Source organism: Amblyomma maculatum, chromosome 1, assembly GCF_055883805.1.
Source record: "Amblyomma maculatum isolate TAMU_Amacu chromosome 1, ASM5588380v1, whole genome shotgun sequence".
In the NCBI taxonomy this organism is placed as follows: domain Eukaryota; kingdom Metazoa; phylum Arthropoda; class Arachnida; order Ixodida; family Ixodidae; genus Amblyomma; species Amblyomma maculatum.
Window position 1 is genome coordinate 4,993,223 of NC_139344.1, and position 7,913 is coordinate 5,001,135.

Consider the following 7,913-nt stretch of genomic DNA (forward strand, 5'->3'; position numbering starts at 1 on the left):
TGCAAGTTTCAAAATGAAGAGTGCATGCAGAATTCCAAGCAAAACAAGCCTTTGATTAAAGTATCATTCAGTTGTGGTGTTTTCGTTTAAATTTATGCATGTTTTGTAGAAGCAACGGTAGAGTTGATATGGAGTTAGTGTTGTGTCTGGATCTAGATTATGAATGGCTACCACATTTATGAATTGCTTGGTTGCCACATGCACTTCCAGACATTGTTTGAACAGTCACATCACATTCTGCATTTGGCTTCTTTTTACTTTTTTTGCATGGAACTGTTTCCACTTTAGAGTGTGTAGCCTTTCACAATTCATAATTGATCGGGTGAGCATGTTTTGGCATGATGAAAGGTTTGGAAGTTCGAGAGCATTGGCCCTTCATGATGCACAAGGGGCAGACTGCTTACTGCACTGGTACCACTATCTTCCTAGATTCCTAGGTATCACTCATATTTCTATACAGAATACATGTTTTCAGAAATCCATATTTCTTGTCCGACTTTGCACATTCTTCAGTTGACATAATGGGAGCTAGGGACGAACTTTTGCCTTTCTTGGTGCACTGCTCCTATTTTGTTTAAAGAGCCGCCACATTTTGTGTAACCCGAGTTGGGGTGCAAACACTGCATGTTCATAGGGTGGTCAGGGAGCAAACTTGGTGGCACTGTGAAGGCCATGAACAATATGCTGATGATAGGCTGGCTTTAGACTGACTGGCTTGCATTTCTCGGTGTGTTTTGTATCTGCGAGGGTTCCATAAGCTGCCACATATATTGCTTTGATTTGATGTTGAGGTGACTGGCATGATTAAAAAGTCAATGTGATGATCGAAGTCTTCAGAACATGCTGGGATTGTACTCCTGGCTTAAGTTGCAGACATTGTTTGCTGGTTATACCTTTGAGAGGAAATCTAGTAGATGAAGCTATGGGCAGAGTGCTTGCTTGGTATTCCAACCTAACCACCCAAACATCACTGTTTACTGGAAACAGATTGTTCAAGCTTCCAGCCTTCCACTTGTTTACTCGTACATTGCAGTGAAGTGCATTTATGCCTTGGCACATGGCAGGCTCAGGGGCTCGTTCATCGCCACTGTACTAGGTTAGACCTCCAGTTGACTCGAAATGCCTTTTGCCATTGCCATGAAATAGTTGTTTAAAAGAAGGTTCGATGACAGAAATACTGTTTGCTCTCTTAGTAGGTAAAGAACAGTTAGCATAACATTTCTTTCGAGTTACATTACCTGGCATCTCTAGATGCGCGTTGTGCCTGTTATGGGCACTGAATTCTTGGTGTGAGATCAGAGGTTCCTGCAGAATCGCAGACTTTTATAATGCTACTTAAATTATGAGCAGATCGAGGTGATAGATGACAAGACTTTACTAATGGTCAATTCCAATCATAGGGTTTAGTGACTTACAGAACATTATTTTCTGCTCTTTTTGGAGTAACTGTATTCCAAATGCAGATCCGGAACACAAGTCCCATCTTCCCAATGCAGATGGGGAGCGATTGCTGAGCCAAGATCGGTCCCTGGAGCAGTGGATTGTTCTTTCGAAATCAACAGAACCGGCTAGAAGTTTGCTTGAGTATTTGTTCAGCTGCACCTTCTATTTCCAGTAGCATGCTCTGCTGTGCTGACTGTGCCCTCTGTGCTCCATAATAGATGATCATTACTTGCCACTGCTATGAATGCAAATTGCTGTCATGAACTAGTGCTTACTCTTGAGGACAGCAAGTCTAAGAGTAGCAGTATTGTGCAATAATCTTTTTTAAAGACCTCAGCTCGGAGTGTGACTAGAAGATTTTGTGCGGAAATCATCTTTATGTGCTATTCATGATCTTAAAGCCATTCCTGAACTCTGAAACAGTGAAAATGGTGAACTGCGACTTCCTTTTATTTGAGAATAGTGCCAAAGAAATTTTACCCTGCTTGCCCGCACTCGGCTATACGAAAGAATGGCATAAACTGTTGATGTTATTGCCATCCCAAGAAGCAGCGGGAGAAATGCAGACCTATTACAGGTTTAAAAACAGCTGGCACGTGTAGACGAAGCATAGGCTAGCACACAGAATAACAGGCAATTCTTCTGTCAGTTCATGGGCACCACCTACTTGCGCTGGCATGAGTTCCAAACGCAATCGGGACACAATCTGTACTGGATGCAGGTGCTCTTTTGCGGAGCAGGCAGACCACTTCACTTGTGGGATTGTAATTCACTGTATGTGCAGAGGAAAAGCAGGTGAACGTGTCTCTGCTGGCATATGTCGCATTGCCTGCTGTCATCCTTTTTACTTTCAATATGTGCTAATGACAGGAATGCTCATAGCACAAGTAGAGTGAAGACACTGATCTGCGCCATTATGGAAATGCCGAGATGTTAGCATGGGCAAACATCTCTTTGCATCACCGCGAAGCTTGCTAAGGCTCAGTTCAATGTACGAGCAAGCTAACACAATGCGGGCATATGTCAGACAGCTCTTTAGCTATGGTCCTACACAACTGCTGCCATACCTTTAATGAGAACTCTTGACTAAAAAGGCAACATTTTACAAAGAGCAAAGTAAATGATAAGAATGACTTTTTTTTTTTTCATTTAACAAAGCTGGTGGTCACAGTGAAGAACTCATGCCACGATTGTTAATATGCCTCTACTGCCCCATTTGTAAAGCAAGCATATTGAAATTCTCGAATGAGCATGGTTACAGTCGTGAGCAGCTCTGTTAGATGTATGTCCATAAGGGTGGCATATTGTTTCGTTGTTCAAAAGAATTCTAAACAATAGGTCGTTTGGAACTTAAAGGAGAAAGAACAGAGGAGCTGGCTGTATTTTTGTTTTGTTTTTTCCTAAAAAATAAAAAGAAGCTGGCTGTAGATGCAGAAATACTGTGAATGGTGAGAGTTGGACAGGTGCCAAGCAGTCGTGAACTGCACCTGGACTTTGCAAGGAGCCTCATGCTACTCATGAGCCACAGCTTGGCCATACCTAGCTTATATAAGCTTGGCTTGTACAAAACATGCCTGCAAATGTAACCCTGCCTCAAGGCTGCCTACACCCTACTGTGGCAGCTTCAGCGTTTAGACATTTGTCTAGTGAGCTGGGTGACGCGGGCTCGGTCTTAGCTGGGATGATTACATTTCGATGGTGGAAAAATGCTAGGTGCCCATGTGCTTTATAGTGTCAGTGCACATTAAAGAAGCGTAGATGGTCGAAATTATCCAGAGCTGTCTACAATGGCTGACCCTCGAAGTCAAAGTTTCTTTGGCATGTTGAACCCCATGATCAAATCAAGGCTGCCTACTGTTAGCATTAGTAGAGTACCTTCGCAATGCCACAAAGTCTGCCCCTCACCACACTCCTAAATTTCGTTGTTTGCAACTCTACTCAGGTTACTTAGTTTGATGACCCCTTTCCCTGAAACAGTAGCAGTCGACGAAAAGAAGTGTAAAAGCATATCTCACGCCCATGCACCGAGAAAGGTGCTGATTTGGTCTTATTATTATTTTTTTTTTTTTCATGAGAATTTGGTCAGTGTCATAATATGACCCTTGGAAAGTCATATCTCTGCTGAAATGTTCATGTGACAATCTGGGTAACTTTTATAGATGGCTTGGATATGATATCATAAGTGCTATGATGGTGAACTGTGCTTAGTGTCTGCAATACCTTCATGATGAAGATGGTGAATGCAAATTAGACAGATTTTTGTTGTACTTTTGGTTCACCAGTGGGTGCCTAGTGAGTTGTCAGTGCAAGCTATCCATAGGTTCACTTTCTTCATGCAATTTACATAGCTGTGGAGTTCTCATAATAGCAGAAGTATCATATTTATGGGTCACTAACTACTGTTTTTTTTTTAAATATAAAATTTTGATGCATGATTTCACCCCATTTAGTTTTGTATAAGTATTCATTGTTCGTTTTTTTTTTTCTTTTTTGTGCGTGTTCTGTCAATACCAATGCTGTCAAGGGTCAGTTTTTTTGTACTTTCTTTTATACCGTGCCTCTCCTGCTTGGACCATGTTTGGTCCGCAGTATGCGATAAATAAAAAATAAGTAAATGCGCCGTCAGCAACCCTGGAGTGCAGCGTGCTATTCACCTGGACACCATAGATATTTTAATCATGCCATACCCCTTTGTTACTTTCAGTTTTCAGTTCTACAAGTCTTGATCACGGTAGCACATCACTATACTCGGGGATAACTGTGGCTATGCAGCTGAAGTTAGGCAGAAAGGAAGAGGCAACATACCTCTTTCCCCTTGCCATGTAGAGTGGGTTACTTCAGCCCAGTACACTCCTAGCCCAAATAGTGAGCAAACCACTCTTCACGGCAAGGGGACAGAAACTTTTCTCCTTTTCTTTCGTACCTAGACTCGGCTGCACAGCCCCAAAACATTGTCCCCATGTACAGCAATATTCAATGCCACATTTCTTCTCAGTGTCAGAGCACCCTCTGCTTGCTCTGTACCACCCTTGCAGCAGCCCAGTGTTTTGTTTACCACAGAAAATCATGTCTGTGCAAGCTGTGTTGGCATGGAGAGCTGCATATCTGAGCCAACTTTCAGACTTTATGATGAGGCTGTCATTGATTGGCTTTAAGTTCCATGAAACGTGGTCATGTGTGTTGATTAGTGTCACATGAAGTAAAATTTCGCTGACTAAAATACAATCATAAGGATGTAATTTGGGTGAGTTGGTAAGGTGTCATCTTGAAAGTAGCAGCACGAAAAAACAAGGACGTGAAAAGAAGCAAGCAGATGCTAACTCGCAACTAATGTTTATTGATGCAAATAAGAAATATATAATGCCAAGCAACACTGCAAACCGCTCAATCACCAATAAGCAGACAGCAAAACATGAATCACTAAAACTTCCGAACGGTTCCATTTGAGTAGATATAGGTAGAGGTCAACTTGGCTGTGCATTGTAAGAATGCACTGGTTGCTTTCAGTTTCTTTCTGCTGTGCACATTCTGGCTGTCATCCATTGCAAATCAGCTGGGAAATCATTGAAGCTAGACATATTTTACAACTAGGTAATGGATGTGTTAGTGAGCCATCCATCATGTTACCATGCAGTGAGTTGGGTTATCTAGATAGGGAACTGTTCTTAAATTTTAGTGATTCATGTCTTGCGTTTTGCTTATCAGTGATTGAGTGGTTTGCGTTGTTGCTCGTCTTCTTTATATATTTCATGTGTGCTTCAATAAACATTAGTTGTAAGCTAGTGCCAGTATTGTCTCCTTTCATACCCTTGTTTTTTCTTGCTGCTTCTTTCAAGATAAAATACAATCTTTGCTACTTCGGCCATAAAATGAATTTTAATGAAGTTCCACATCTCTTAGAAAAGTAGTATTGTAGTTGCAGGCATGTATTAGGCCCTGCAGTACCAATTAAGGTGCTCGCTCGATGTAAAGCATAAAGAGAGGGAGGGCTTGTCTGATCTCGAACCTAGTGGGAACTGGTGGATTATGGATAGGCTGTTAAAATGCACTTGCAGTTAAAGTCAAGTAAATGCTTTTTTATTTGTAACTAGGGGCACTGTGATGGCTGACTTGCTCTTTTGCCAGGCTGGCGACGAGATGTAGTGAAAGGAGTTATTTTATTTCACTGTTGGTATGTCTCGGGTGATGTCAACATTGTTTCTTCTCTGGCATTGTAGGCAATCGCCCTTCAACTAATTGAATCCCAAAGTGAAATTTTGAATTAAAAAAATAATAATTTAAGATTATTTAGCAGGCAGAGGCAAATTTCATGCAGTGACCTGCACCAGCATGTCGTGCATCATTTCAAGAAAAAAAAAACAGTATTGTGGTGTTCCTACTCTGTGCCTTTATTTCTTGCTCACAAAGCCTCTGCATGTACGTGTTGCACCATATTACGTTTTCACTAATTTGTTGGGTCATGGTACTTTTTACCTTGCAGCAAGTTCCATGTGACTTCGTAAGCAATGGCTCCTTCAAGCTCTATACCCTTTGCCGGAATTGTGCTGTGCTGTGGTGGGCAAGAAGCAGGACATTGATGTAAGTACTGAAGACATCTTTCAGTATGTGTAGTTTTTTATTTGCCTAACCCACTACTGCATTTGTGACCCCTCATGTTTATTTTGACATTTAGGTTTCTTCAGTGTTTTCTTTGCTTGCTGCCGTTGCTTATTGGCTATGACATTTGGCTGTTGAGTTTGAGAATGTGGAGTGGAATGGTGCCTGTGGCCTGTTGATAGAGGCAAAATGCAAATTTGCCTGCCCACATTTGGTGCCACTGCATAGCTTGAAGAACTTTTGTGGAAGAGGGCTCTGGAAATTAACCCAGAGCCCTCCTTCATGATGTCTCTCATAGCTCATGTTCAGCTTTAGAGTAATAAAAGGACATTGAGGACAAGCTGATGCTGTCTTTTATTATAAATTACTGCATTCTATCCACTAATGTGCTACTTACTGAAAATGCGAGCTTACTTTAAGATAGGAAAAGCCAGAAGTTTTGAAACAGATGTCATTACCAGCTGATTTCATAAGTTCTACATGATGCATCCATACTTTATTGGGCACAGGCCCCAGAGGCTGGGCTGGTAAGGCATTCCCTTCAATATGATGATCATGGAGTGTGGTTTACACAGGCCTTTGATATCATTGAGTACCCTTGGTTTTCAGGAACTATTTCAGGGAGCTTTGGAACTCCTGAAATTATTTGCTTCTTAAAATTCTAAAAAAAATTGCGTGGTTTTTCTCTAAAAGTGAGCCTACATGAAAACTAAAAGTGCACTTCAGAGGGAACAATCGAAGAGAGCATGAGCCTATATAATATAAACCCAAAGTGACAGCCTGGCATGCGTCCAGACCATGGTTACAGGTGGCTCTCTTTTTCGCAGTAGAGCATGAGCCTATATAATATAAACCCAAAGTGACAGCCTGGCATGCGTCCAGACCGCGTATATCCGATCCCAACAAACGGATGCGGCGCGAGGGGGAAAACGAAGATGGAGAGGGAGAAGAGGCCTTCGGCTGGCTGTTACGAGCTGCGGCCGGCACCCCCATTCCACGCTAGCGACTCAAGGCATGGGCCTCGGCGTTCGTGTTGTTGTGGCAGCGTGCGATGCGCGTTGTCGCGTGGATGTGTGTGCGCGCTCTTGTGCTATACTTGTGCCGCGAGTCTTCTCCAAAGACCGCATGAGGCTAGTCGTCTTGTCTTGCCCCGGATGAACTAAATGCTATTTGTGCATTGATTCAATCGCTGGCGCTCGGTCGCTCCACGAAGCCCTTCGTGGCTCAGACGCAGGTTTGTTACATACCGCTTACATGCAAATCGGCCCCGAAATGCGATCTATTTTATGAGGGAACGCAAGCCTTGTATTTCCGCAAGATCCCTTGTGCTGACTGCTAGAGTTTGTTCTAGTAACGTTGCTGCTAGCCGTTGGATGTGCGTGCGTGATGTGCCGCGAGACTACCCCAAAGACTGCATGAGGCTAGTGCTCTAGTGGCTAGTCTTGCCACGAATCAATTAAATGCGGTTTATTTGTGCACGTTTTCGATCGCTGGTGCACGGCCGCGTCATGAAACCCGTCGTGGCTCTCAGTGCAGGTTTGTGTTGCATATCGTTAACATGCAAATCGGCTCCGAAATGCTGTCGCACGCTTTGTATTTCGGTGAGAACCCCACCTAAACCGTCCGGTGAAGCAAAGGCCTGCTTAAAAAGAAAAAAAAAAAAAAAAAAAAAAAAGCGATCGTCCGTAGCTGCGCTTCAACCCCAAAAGCTGATACATTACTTTTACGAGTGCCTCTACTGCGTGCAAACACCTTCCGCCGTGCATGTAGTGAAAATGATTTGTGTATTTTGCAAGTGGCTTTAAACAGCTCGTGCAGCTGTTGCTTAGGTATTGCAGCAATGTGGCACTGTTCAAAGCTATCTTGTTTGCTTC